The sequence below is a fragment of the Ambystoma mexicanum genome, chromosome 13 (assembly GCF_040938575.1).
Source record: "Ambystoma mexicanum isolate Mex_15411 chromosome 13, UKY_AmexF1_1, whole genome shotgun sequence".
Lineage (NCBI taxonomy): Eukaryota > Metazoa > Chordata > Amphibia > Caudata > Ambystomatidae > Ambystoma > Ambystoma mexicanum.
In genome coordinates, this window is record NC_090938.1 from 107,339,708 (window position 1) to 107,353,463 (window position 13,756).

The following is a 13,756-nucleotide window of genomic DNA, read 5'->3' on the forward strand; positions in this document are numbered from 1 at the left end:
ACCGGCGCAGCCTCACTTTTTGGAAGGCCCCAGCCCACTTAAAGCACTGCGAGCAACACCTCACTGATGACGCCCAACGAGGCTGAAACATATCTGGGGTAGCTTGTGGTCTTGTGCAGATGGAATGTGACCAATCAATTCGGACTGGACTGCTCCTTTTGAGGTGGGGCAAAGCCTGTTTGCATGTGTTGTCTCTCCCATTTCCGCAATGGCTTGGCAGACAGAAGACCTGCGGTCTGGAGGGTTGTCCAGAGCAATTGCCAGGGGTTTAAGGTTTATTCTAAAGCTTCCAGCCATCACCTCGTTTGTGCTTACACTTCACACACCTACAGCCTGAGAAAGCCCGCCAGTTGCTCCTGGAAAAAGCCATGTGAATCGGCCGCCTAATTGTGTCATGTCCCTTCCAGTGCTGGTCCAATGGCATGTCCCCAGCCTGTTTCGGTAACCTGATCTAAAGTGGACCCCGCTGCCCAGTCCATTCCATGTGCAGTGTCTCATGTTCAAAACCCCCGTGGGCTGCTCCTGGGAGCGAGGCTGCGCTACTGAAGAAAAAACAGCACTGTCCACAACCGCTGCCATTTTTAAATACGCCACAAGACTGGGCATAGAATTTAAAGTTTCCTTTTGAAATGTGAGGGCCCCAGCCATAACGCACTGGTCACATCCAGCACGTTCTCCCTTTTTCACATCCTCCCCAAGACGTCCACTCTCTGCGCCACCAGTCAACCTGCCCTGTCTTGCGTTGATGAATTCTGAGTGGATGTTTTGTAACTTGACATCAATATACTTTTTTTTCCAGCTGGTGGCCTGCTCAGCATGTGATTACTGCCTTCATCAATATTAATGTTTCTAACTGGCAGGAGCCATTAGTGGCTAAACATTAATTTCGACAAACATTAAACACACGTGTTCCCTCTTGTGAAGCTAATTAACTTAACCCTGCCATTTTTCGCTTTATTTTTCAGTCAATGCATATTGGGAGTGTGCGTTCTTATATGGCACTTCGTTATAACAGGTGGTATTATTCAGCCTGCTTGATCGATGTCCGAGGTGAGCGCTTAGCTCATGAGCTATCCACATAGACCCAAGTGGTCTTCCATCGAAAGGATTGTAAATATTGGAGTTGTGAATTAAATGAGCATCTTCATTTTGAGTCAAGGGTCAAGCAGTGGCAGAAGTGTACCCCAAAAAGTAGTGGAACTGTGGTCTCGGCAGGTAAGAGGGTAGGCGGAAGCATAGTGCAACATGTGACAGGGTGTTGTGGCAGGGGCATTGCAATAGTGACTACTAACTAAGTCTCCTGTTACAACTGTACACTTGCACAGGGACATAAATGGACACATCCTCTATAGAGAAAAGTGAATATGGTCGTTAACAAGTAGAGGAATGGTAAACAGAAAAAAATAAAAGTAGTGGAACACGGCTCCTGAGCGTTCCCTCTCACTTCGATCACGGGGGTAAAGTGATTTACATGTAGGCTGAAAGATAAAACCACATTTTGAACTGAGCTAAAGCTATTTGATTTCAAAGCAGCTGCCCATCCCTAAAATCATGCAATTATGACTGACAAAGCCAGCCGCGAGGAGGTGAAATGCAATACTCTAATTAAGAAATGGTGTTCACGGAAGATGGACTTAAATCATTCTGGAAATAAGTCCTGTGTGGCTGACTCATCCAAGGTAAGCCGTACTTACAACCGCTTAAGAGGTGCAATTTAGACAGGATTAAAATACATCCTCTGCCTATTTTATTTATTTATTGTGCATTTGTAAGGCGCTTATACATCAAGAAATTGTGTTTCAAAGCACCCCCAGGGCAAGGGGAGGGTGAAGGGACCAAAGGCAATATGATACAATGATGAGCAGGATAGAGGCAGTCCTACTAGGCCTTGTGAGCATGCGGAGCGTGCAAGTGAAAAGAGAGAGAAGGGACAAGGGAAGGGGAAAAAGTGCCGAGATTTCCACAGAGGGGAAGTGCCAGGGAGTAAGTTGCCGGGAACCGGTAAGTGCCTGGCAGAAGTCACATAGTAAAGAGTGGTCACCTGCCCAAGAAATACATGCAGGCATATAAGGGCCCAGGCCACCAATCTCAGCGACTGTGGGGTTGAGCACGGGAGGAGGAGGAGTGGGAAGGAGGAGGTAAAGAGGAAAGTCTTGAGGTGCTTTCGGAAATTTGGTGAGATCCCGCTCAAGATGGAGATGGAGGGGGAAGCTGTTCCAGAGGAAGGAGCCAGCCAAGGAAAGAGATCGGCCTCCCGCTCGCTACTTAGAGAAGTGCTTGACACACAGAGAGTTGGAGCCGACGGAGCGTAGAGATCTTGCAGGAGAGTATTTGAAGAGAACAAGTTTTAGATAGCGTGGTCCATGGCCCCAGCTGCAATAGGGAGCCAGTGGAGAGATTTTAGGGCTGGAGAGATATGGTGGATGGGCTTGAGGCCAAGGATAAGTCTTGTAGCCCTATTCTGGATAACCTGGAGAGGATGGAGTAAGGAAGAGGATAGATTAAATGAGACACTGTTGCAGTAGTCCAGCTTAGAGAGTACCAGGGCTCAAGAGACTTTGAGATTCTGGGGAAAGGTGAGGAAAGGAACGATGCCTCTGAGGAGGGTGAGTTGAAAATGGGCCTTCTTGGCAAGGTCCAAGATGTGAGGGAGGAAAGAGAGAGAGGAGTCGAAGACGACTCTAAGGTTTCTGGATTCAGATGAGGGAGAAGGGGGGTGGCATAGTGGGTGGCCAGAGTGATAGCAAGGATCTCATTCTTGCTGGCACTGAGGCAGAGATCATTAGAGGTACACTAGGGCTGGATAGCAGATAGGCAGTCAGGAATGGTAGAGGAAGTAGCGAAAGGATCAGAGGGAATTTTGAAGAAGAGTTGGGTGTCATCTGCACAACACTGGAAATTGGGGGAGAAAGTGGAAATAAGGTGAGCAAGTAGAGCGAGATAGACATTAAAGAGCCAAGGTGTGAGGTTGGAGGCCTGGGGGACGCCACAGGTAGAGCTAGAGGAGGGAGAGGAGAAAGAGCCCAAAACCTGGGAGGGACGGTCAGTGAGGAAGAGATCAGCCAGTCCAGTGCCCACTCTGAGATACCAAGGGTATCATGGAGCCGTATTATGAGGATGGAGAGGTTGACCGTATCAGTTGCAGAGGAAAGATCAAATAGAATGAGAACAGCGGGAGAGTTAGAGGCCAGCAATGCGAGCAGTTCTTCAGTGGGTTCAGGAGAGCAATTTCTGTGCCTAATGGATGCTCCAGATTGATGGTCGTGCAGGAACCCATCCAGCTCAGTATGCTTGGTCAGTTGGGGGAAGACCAACTTCTCCAGAAGTTTCCAAGGAAGGGAGTGGGAGAGATAGGGCGGTAGTTAGCTGGACATGAGGGGTCGGCAGAAGGCTTTTTTAGAGAGTGCCTGAAGGAAGAGGGGAAAGACGTGGTATCAAGAGAGTGTTCACATAAATCAGTAGGTGCCGGGCCAAGATAGTCAATGTTGTCTTTAATAGTTCTGGAAGAACAGGGAGAGACCTGTTTGGAGGAGAGCTTCGACCTTCCGAGAGCAGACAACTCTAGTGACCTCATCCAATGTGATAGGAGAAAAGGAGGAGAGGAAGGCTGAGGCAGAATGTGAGGTCAGGGGTGCCAGGGGATGGGGCCGAGGGGGTAAGGGTGGAGGAGAGAGTCCTCAAGATGTCCTGAGTTTTAAAAGGAAATGGGGGATTTCACCAATACATTTGTGAGCAATACCCATTGGGAAAGGGGTCACAAATGCACATTCTGAAATGTTTGAGTAATTTGATCTTTTATTTTTTGTTTATGAATCGAGAACATTTTTACTTATAATTGCATTACACGTTTAAATTAGCTGCACCTCTGCTTTCCTTTTGTAAGATGGCCAAATTCAATTTAACAGTCCTGACACAATCTCTCCAACACAAGTAGGTAGAATAAAGTATCTTTATTGCGAGACCCCGCAGCCTGCTGCTACGGCTTCCTCAGCTCAACGGCCACTGTGGAATGTTGACTGCTGAACATGCATCAACATTCCACCGGTGTGCCTATGCACGAGCCCGTGCTGATTTTTTGATTAGATGTCTTCATCATAATCTGATCCCTTATATGTTCCTCTCCAATACCTGGGAACCCGCATGTAGCCATGAGTGCACATAGGGCTGTAACATATGAATCTATGCTTTCCGTGCAACCTTGTGCCCTAGAAAACAACTTATACTGCTCTAAACCCCCTGTAAATCTGAGGGGAAGAATAATGGAATTGGCACATGTTGGTCATTTGGGCCGATCTTTGACCAAAAGGAGACTGAGAGAGGAGTACTGGTGGCCGTCAATGGACAAGGATGTGGAGCAAGTGGTGAAAGATTGTCAGGCATGTTCTGTCAGTGATAAGAGCAAGGTATTGCATCCACCACCTGTGCATCTTGTAGAGGTTCCAGAGCAAGTATGGTCGAAATTGGCTTTGGACATCATGGGTCCGTTTGACTGTTTAGAGCCAGAGTCCAGACATATGTTGGTATTGGTGGACTATACGTCCAGGTGGATTGAGGTGGCGGCGTGTTCCTGTGTTACAACCAATTCCGTTATTGATTTTTTGAGGAAGGTATTTGATCGTGAGGGATTACCTGCAAGTTTAGTTACTGATAATGGGATGCAGTTCACCTCTAGAGCAATGAGAGAATTTTTGGAACAGCATGCTATTTCTCATTATAGGACAGCTCTGTATAATCCTTCTGCGAATGGATTAGTTGAGAGGGCCAATGGTACGATTAAGTCAGCCATACAATTGGCTTTGGCCAATGGTTTGGATTGGCAGGAAGTGGTGACACAATATCTGGCTGCATATCGGAGAACCCCTGCCATGCTTACGGGAAGATCTCTGTTTGAACTAATGAGGGGCAGGAAGGCAGGTACAATGTTGAGACCTCTGGCTATGGGTGGTGGTGGGCCACATAATATGGATTTGCGAGCTATTCATCGCATTTTGGAGTGCCAGCAGACCACGGTGTCCTCACAAAAGTCTAGGAAGGAGTTGAATGTTAAGCCTGGGGATGAAGTGTACATAAAGAATCCTAGGATGGTTCACAAAGGCTACAGCACTTTTATGCCCTCAAGGAGAGTTGCTAAGTTCGGAAAAGGCCATGTGCACTTGGAGGATGGCTCTGTCTGGAGTAAGAGACGGGTGCTGGTGGATGGCTGCAAACGTGTGGACAGGGCAGGTGTGGAATCTGATTTCGAATCGCAGGAAACAGTGCTGGATTATGATCCTGTGGGTTCACAAGCCATCAGGTTTGAACAGGAAGAGGTTGTCCCAATTCCAGGTCATGTTGGTCCAGAAGTGAATGTGGAATGTCAAAATGCTATTGATCAGCAACCTGATGTAGGACAACAAAGGGGTCGTGCGGCTAGGAGCTGTGGTCCTCCCATAAGATTTAGAGATTACATTTGTTAAACGTGAAAGTACGTTTTATGGTGCATCGCACCCAACACTGGAGATGAGCAGGGAGCCAGGACAGCTGGCCCGCGCACATGTGGGACGGGGTCTCGCCGAAATCCTCGTCGCCAATGACACAATCTCTCCAACACAAGTAGGTAGAATAAAGTATCTTTATTGCGAGACCCCGCAGCCTGCTGCTACGGCTTCCTCAGCTCAAAGGCCACTGTGGAATGTTGACTGCTGAACATGCATCAACATTCCACCAGTGTGCCTATGCACGAGCCCGTTCATAGGGTAATCAGGTGAAAAAATATCCCTCTCATTACATCATAAAGTATACATTATCATGACAATGACATCCTTGCCACATTCCCTGAGAAGTTTATTTCCTTTGTTTCTTAGCTTCTTGCCAATAGATATGGCAAGAGGAAGGGCATTGAAGGTTTTATAGTGGCAGCTAGTCCTTGAATACATTTTTCTGTTGAATGCTATCTGAAAATATAGACCGAAATGTGTTGACAGGACAGGAAGAGGGCAGTTTACAGATAACAATACTTAATTACATTAAAAGTCAAGAGGAAGCCTTTGAATTGATGAAGCAGAGATAAGGAGCCAGTTTTCTTCTGATGGATTGTACTCAAGTGCGATCATTAGAGGTTCATAAACCAGAACATTGGAGGATGAGCCCTGTTCACATTAACCCTAAACTGTCAAAAAAGAAAAACATTTTTTGAGCTGAAGAACAGCTTTTCACAGGGCCAAATCATATAGGGGGCTTATGTTTGAGAGATGGTGAAATAACTTTAATTCTATCAGGTATATATAACTTTGCTTGTTCTGTACCAGCCAAAAGAACAAGTAAGCCAAGTATTGCACTGGTCCCTTTCATTTTGATATGATGTGGCATGTATAACGCGCCTGTAAACAAGTGTTTCTAGGCGCGACAAGACAAGGAGTGGGAAACAAAGGGAGGACAAAATAATGATCTGACTAGGCCTTGTGTCGTTCAGATCGTGAAAGTGGGGGGAAGAGGGAATTGGAGAAGTGCCAGGAGGGAGGGTGAGGGGGAAGTGCAGTTAACTCACAAGTGCAGCCAGCGAATGGCTCAAAAGTGCAGAAAGAAGGGAATTTAAGGTTTCAGATATAGACCATTAAGTGCTGGGGAGCCCGGAGGCAGTGCAAGGGCAACTGGACATGCAGAAGCCTGGGCCCGAGTTTAAAGGGTACAGTGTGCAGAGCAGTCAGGTGCATCAGCAGGGGAGAGCAACAGAGAAAGCGGAAGCGAAAAGGAAGGTCTTGCGTTGCTTCCAGAACCGGAGGTTGCTCTGCTCAAGTTTGAGAGAGGCAGGGATGCTGTTCCAGAGGGAGTCGCCAGCCGAGGCTATAGATCTGCCCCCAACTCTCTGCTTGGAGAAGCGTCTGACCCTCAGAGAGTTAGAGGTGGATGAGCGGAGAGCCCGAGAAGGAAGATGTTTTGGAAGAGAAAGTTGGAGGTAGAGCGGTCAGAGGCCCCAGAAAGCCTTCTGGATGATGCAGAACATCTTGAAGGTGATCCTTGCAGCCATTGTGCATTAGTCCTCCACAGACCAGGGTCAAAGTAACAATATCATGTTTTATTAAAGCGATTTATGCAGTTATGGTTACTAAATTATATAGGATTCACGTCATCAGCCTGAGAAGAAAGCTGGGCCATGCTGGTCATTGCTGGATTAAATTCTTGATTTACAGGCTAAACACAGACGACTATTGTGAGCACTTACCTCACTGAACTACAGATAATCAGATCACAAATTAAGCAGGCCTGATTCACAAACCCTTTCTCCTTCTTGCTTCAGGCAATGGCTCTTGCCATTAGGAAAAAATAACTCATTCTGCATTATGATTTTTATGATTTACTCTACTTGGTATTATATTCAACATATGATTGTTTACATTTCTTTTGTGAATTGACAATATATTCAGTTGATGCTGAAAGAGATTAGGGCTGGGGATATTTTTATAAAGTATTGGATTTTGTTCACAATTTGATTTTGTAACATGTTCTTTAAAAATATATATAAAAGATTTTTTTAAAGAATGATTTAAAGGTAATTTACCAGGTTATTCACTGCATCTGCAAATCACTTTTTGTTTGACATGTCGATCCTTAGAATAGGGGTGGCGGTATCAAACTGAAATGTCAGGTTGCAGGTTCTCCAAGCCCTACCACCTGCCATATGTTCCTAGAACCCAGCTTGGGTGGAGCGGTGGTGTCCTTCCCTGTCTGCTGCCCCCCCCCGGAAGCCGCTGCCTACTAATGTGTGCCTTGTGCTTATATATGCTTGGGGGGCCAGGCGGCATAGCACTTGCTTTGCAGCCTGGACATCTCACTGGTTCCCCTGGTGACGCACGTGACCTGCATGTAGGAAGCCAGAGTGCAAGATGCAATAGGCGCTGTGTGGCCCGCATCACGGCATCTGGCAGATTGGCAAACTGCAGCCACAGCAATGTTTAATGATAAAATGAATGTATCATTCAGGAATGTTTAGGCTTTAATGAGATTACTGCTTTAAAAAGGCCTTTGGTTCAGCAAACCAGAAAGTATTTTTACCCAAAAAAACAACCAAGTCATAAAAAAAATCACTTATCCTTTGATTTATCATTTTATATTTTGTCTGCGATATAATGATAATGATGTGTTATTTATATAGCGCCTTAATCCAAAGCGCTTTAAAGAGAACATATTTACATACAATATCACTCAACTGAAATTGGTACTCATTTATTGACCTCAGAAGGATCAAAGGCTGAGTTGGCCTTGCTGGGATTTGAACCTGCGACCTGATCGCAGCAGCGAACGCTCAACCTGCTGAGCTATCTTACCGGCTAAAACCTCTTCAAGTATTTTATTGGCTGGAAGGAACGAGATGCGACAAGAAGAGGTACAAAAAAGTCATGAAAGGAGAAGGAAAAGGAAAATAGACATGGAAAAGCGCTGAAGATAGAATGGAGAACAGACTGGGACTAGAGGGACTAAAACATAATTCAGCAAGAAAGACTAAAAGAAAAGAGATGGTTAAAAATAATGTGATGATGACCAGAAGAGAAAAGTAAGAGAGATGGTGCCCGGGTCACCCTACCCATTCCCATTTTCAGACTTTTTTCATTTGGGTAACAATGACGGCTATACGGGCATAAGAATGTAGGTAAATAACAACTGTTACAGGAGAAACACAAAACAGAGGACATAGGTGATCAAGAATCAGAGAAAACGACAGGAGTCTGCCACCTGCTTGAAACAAACATTAAAGGGCACTAAAACAAAATGAAAGACACGTGCAATCACAGGGGCTCCTTCATGTAAGTGCACGTGGCCGCACACCTGAACAAACGGAAGCAAAGGCAACACGTCTTGGTGACAGAACAATACCAACAGACGGAAGTCAGCAAAAACAAGTCATCTGTTAGGATGAGCCCATGCAAAGAGAGGAAACGCGTTCAGACAAAACAAGCTCAAGCACTACAATACTACCAACGCTAAAAGCATGATTTGAACAGTAACCACATCATTCTTTTACAGCTAACAATCCAGGTCTATTGAATATTCATGGTATCAACTTAGGTTCAATCATTTTCTATTTTATTAACAATTGAAATAGTTAAATCGTGTCTAGTAGCAAATTGTTATTCCAAAATTGCTTTTTCACTCTTATCATTGAAAATTACCAAAAATTAAGTTTGGCCCCCAAATCAGAGAAGCTGTGCATGAACATAGCCAGAGATATATGTTATAAGTCGTTGTCTTATAATGCTATACACCTCACACCATTACGCCTGAATGGGGGCCATTATGCATCATGAATAGTTTGCCAAGGGCATCCGGCACAAACACGTGGTTAAAGGCTGCTGTTGTGGAACCATAGGGGAAATACATTTTCACTGATAACCAACACATTTGTTTTGATAATCTGCTTAAAACAGTCTTCATAAATAATGTATTTCACTGTTCCTTTATCGACTAAACTAAGGTATTAACACATATCTATCATTTTGTTTCATAGAGGTTGAACCCTTTCCAAACAAGAAGATTTAATGAAGAGGGTTTTAGAGTGAAATTAAGCATGAATAACAGGTAACACAAATAGAATTTGGTATTGTTCACAATGAAGGAGATGACAATATAAACAATTGTTCTACCCATTTTAAGTCTACCTTTGCAAATTAGAACATCCACAGACGTTTAAGGTAAACCTAAGGCACGCATCGGGAGAGCGCACCGGCGAGTGCTGTTCCGCAAGTGCTGTCTCCATACCTTACTGCTTCGTTGTTCATCACTATCTATGATCCCCTTGCTACTGCATTTGCTCCCACGTTGTGAGCAAGTAGAAGCAGCTTTATCAGTGACCTTACTAACGCGTTGGCGAAGCCACGCCCACAAATCCCCATAAAATTGGGAGCGCGTGCGCATTGCGCGCATCGAGAGGGCACCGGCGAGTGCTGTTCCGCTGTTCAGCGGTGCACAGTGCTCAGTTAACTACTCTCAAAGTACCACTGCTCTTGTTATTTCGTGGGTCTCCTGACCCTACCCTTTTAACCATTGTCACCCAATCGCTGGTTTGTTAGTGTCAGATCCATGGCAGCATACAAGCTAACATCTGCAATGCCCTTGAAAACAGATACTGTTTTCGAGCCCCTTTATTCCTCCTCATCTTTACTAAAAGATTACTTCAACGATGATAGCGCTCCTCGGATTCTTTCAAAAAGCAAACGCTCCAAGACCAAAGGAAATGATATGACACTTCTATTCTGCAGCAAAAGATGGCGCTGCACTTCCAACGCACACAGCTACTTCAACCCTCGAACCAATGTCATCTTTACCACCCTCTGTCATATTTGTACAAGGCGGGGTGCGAGCAAGACTGCCATCTTTTTCAGAGGAGAATAAAGATTTTCCATAATAACTTACTAGAAAGTCTTAATTCTATTAAAGACACGGAGGCGAGCATTATGCTTCTCTTTCTTTATTAAGACAAGTAAAGAAACTCAGCAGCAAGATATGTTGTGCGCCTGCGTGCAATATAGATAGTATGCATAAAGAAAATGTGCACTAAATATAACAAAATATGGAACAACATAGTAGACACATCATAATATGTCCATACGTCTCTGAGGAAAATAAGAAAACTCCATTTCCCAGAAGACTTCCTAAAGTTCATCTAGAGGCCACCAACATGTGACCTTAGTCCTCCAGTAGGTATCTGGATCCCTTCATAAACAGTCCTGAACATGATGTAACTTCCGCTTTCGAGGCTGCGAACTTGGTTGTCTATAGTACAATAGTAACTGTAGCCATCTCGTAGAAGACAACTGGGTCGAGCTGCCGATCAGACGGACTTGTCTGCAGTCGCTGTCAGGAGAGGGATAAAAGAGTAAAATTACTTTGCGTATATTACAACCCTAGTTCCCTTAGCGGGCTGGGAGAGAAATTTCATTGAGTTATTCTGACAAAATACATATAAAATTCCAAATTGTCAACAATTCATAGTAATGCATTTAATTACTATCATGATACACGCTGCTATTCTCTCGCCGGGTGGGATAATGCTCGCCTCCGTGTCTTTAATAGAATTAAGACTTTCTAGTAATTTATTATGGAAAATCTTTATTCTATGTCAAGACCGGAGGCTCACATTATGCTTGTTTAAAGCTTACTTACCACGATATATGCCGGCTGATCTACCGGTTTCAGGTAGAATTGCTTAAATATTGATTCGCTTGCTGAGTCTGCCATCCTCATGATGTCCTCTAGGCGAACTCTGGCCTGAAAGGCTTTGGAGGCCATGGCTCCTCTAACTGAGTGAGCTCCGAAGTGCTGGGTATCTACCCCTACTTGAGTTAGAGTCCAACGCACCCAGCATTCTAAAGTTGGAGCGGAAACTGCCTTGTGTGGTTTACGCAGCGCTATCAATAGCTGCCCATTGGGGGAGGTCCTAAGCAGGGCTGTCTTTTCTTCATAAACCTTCAATCATTTAACCAAGCAGAGCTTGGGCTGGTCTCTAAAAGCGGGTAAGAAATCACTCTGGAGTTGCATTTCGTCCTCCTGTGTATATGAAATACAATGCCATCAGGAGAAAAGGTCCTGCCCGCTAGATCAAGAGCTTTGACGTCAGAGACTCTCTTGCAAGAGACCAGGCAAAGAAGGGTAGTAAGTTTGCCGGATAGGGCCATACGGGATAGTTCCTCGTTATGTGGCCATGACAGAAAATATTCAATACTTTATTAACGTCCTAACGTTTGTCGTAGCGGGACGGAGGTGGGACTGTAAGTCTGATACCCTTTAGTAATCTGCAAACAATGTGGTGTTCTCCTGCTGGGACCCCCTGAACATAGGCGCTCACTGTTCTGTAGGCAAGACCTCTTTCAACTAAGGAAGCTAGGAAATTCAGGATCTCCCCTACAGGTGCTGAAACTAGATGTAATCCCTTCCTTCTGCACCAGGTGCTCCAGGTGCCCCAAGAGTTGGAATACCTCTTAAGGGTAGCAGGAGCCCAGCTTTCCTCAATGAGACTGAACGCCATGTGTGACATGCCAGGGACTCTCCATCTTGACCTGAAATCCTCCAGGCCGCTAGGATCAGTGACCCGCTGAGAAGAAGGGGGTGCCGCTGTCCTGATGGATCTAGTAGGAGATCCGGAAACTGGGGTAGTGGGATTGGAGAATCCGAGAAAGTTCCAGAAGAACTGGATACCAGGTCTGAGAGGTCCAGACTGGCGCTATGAGGACTAGATCTGAATGCTCCTGACGGACCTTCGCCAGGGTCCCCGCTATCATGGTGAATGGAGGAAAAGCATACTGGAGTCCCAGTGTCCATTGTTGCAGAAATGCGTCAGTCGCAGTTGCTGCCGGATCCGGCCTCCAGCTGTAAAACCCTGGTAGTTGGGTGTTGTGTCTGGATGCAAAGAGGTCTATGGACATGGGGCCCCAGACTCTTTGGATGCGTAGAAAGACTTCTCTGTTGAGCCTCCAGTCACTGTAATCTGTGTAATGTCGGGAATACCAATCTGCTACTACGTTTGTAAGACCAGGGAGATACTCTGCTGTGACTGAAATCCTATGTTCGAGACAAAAATGCCAAAAGTCCTTGGCTAATTCGGCTAGAGGCCTCGATTTGGTGCCACCAAGATGACTGATGTACCTTACTGCTGAAATGTTGTCCTTTTTCAGCAAGATACAACAACTCGCTCTACCTCTGGCAAAAGAGCACACTGCGAAGGAGCCCGCGAGGAGCTCCAGTAAGTTGATATGTAGATCCAGCTCCTGAGGAGACCAAGTTCCTCCCGTGGCGATGGAGCCGCATCTCACTCCCCAACCGGAGCGACTGGCATCTGATTCGATGATGATATCTGGGGTGGATCCGAAGATCGCTCTGCCGTTCCAGGCTTTCATGTGAGTGAGCCACCAGTTGAGCTCTGTTCTCGCTTGAGGTGACAGTGTCAGACATTGGGAGTAAGAAAGGCTGTGTCTTAAGTGTTGACCTTTCAATCTTTGTAATTTCCTGTAGTGAAGGGGGCTGGGAAATATTGCCTGGATGGAGGAGGATAGCAAACCTATTACTCTTGCTAGCTCCTGAAGAGAGAAAAGTCTCCACTGTAGAAGTCTCTGTATCTCCCATTTGGTGGAGTGAATCTTGGCTGTTGGAAGGCGAAGTTGAGAATTTTGAGTATCCACCACGAACCCCAGAAATTCCAGGCTCCTGGATGGATGAAGAATTTACTTTTCCCAGTTTATGAGAAAGCCAAGGCTGTGTAGTAAATCTATGGCTAGTCTGGTCTGCCTCTGAACTAGCTCTTGTGATTGAGCCATAAAGATGATGTTGTCCAAATAAATTATACGTTGGACCCCTTGCTCTCTTAGATGAGCTACTACTGGCCTTAGAAGTTTGGTAAAAACCCAAGGTGCTGAGGAGAGCCCGAAGGGTAGACTCGTGATATCCCAGTCTCGATTTTTCCATGAAAATCTTAGATAACCTACGTGTGCCTGATGAATGGGCACTGCGAGGTAAGCATCCTTCAGGTCTAGGTGCATGTGCCAATCGTTTGGTCTCAGGAGATCCCTGAGCATGTGTATACCTTCCACTTTGAAATGGCGGTAAATGATGAATTCGTTGAGAGCTTTTAAGTTTATTACTGGGTGTACCTTTTTGTTTCTGCATACCAGAAATATTGGGCTGAAGAAGCCTCCTTGATTTGAGCAGGGGCGAATTGCTTGTTTCTGACATAGGTTGTGTATCTCGTTGTCTAATGCTATTTGGTCTGTCTGGGACATTACTATAGGGG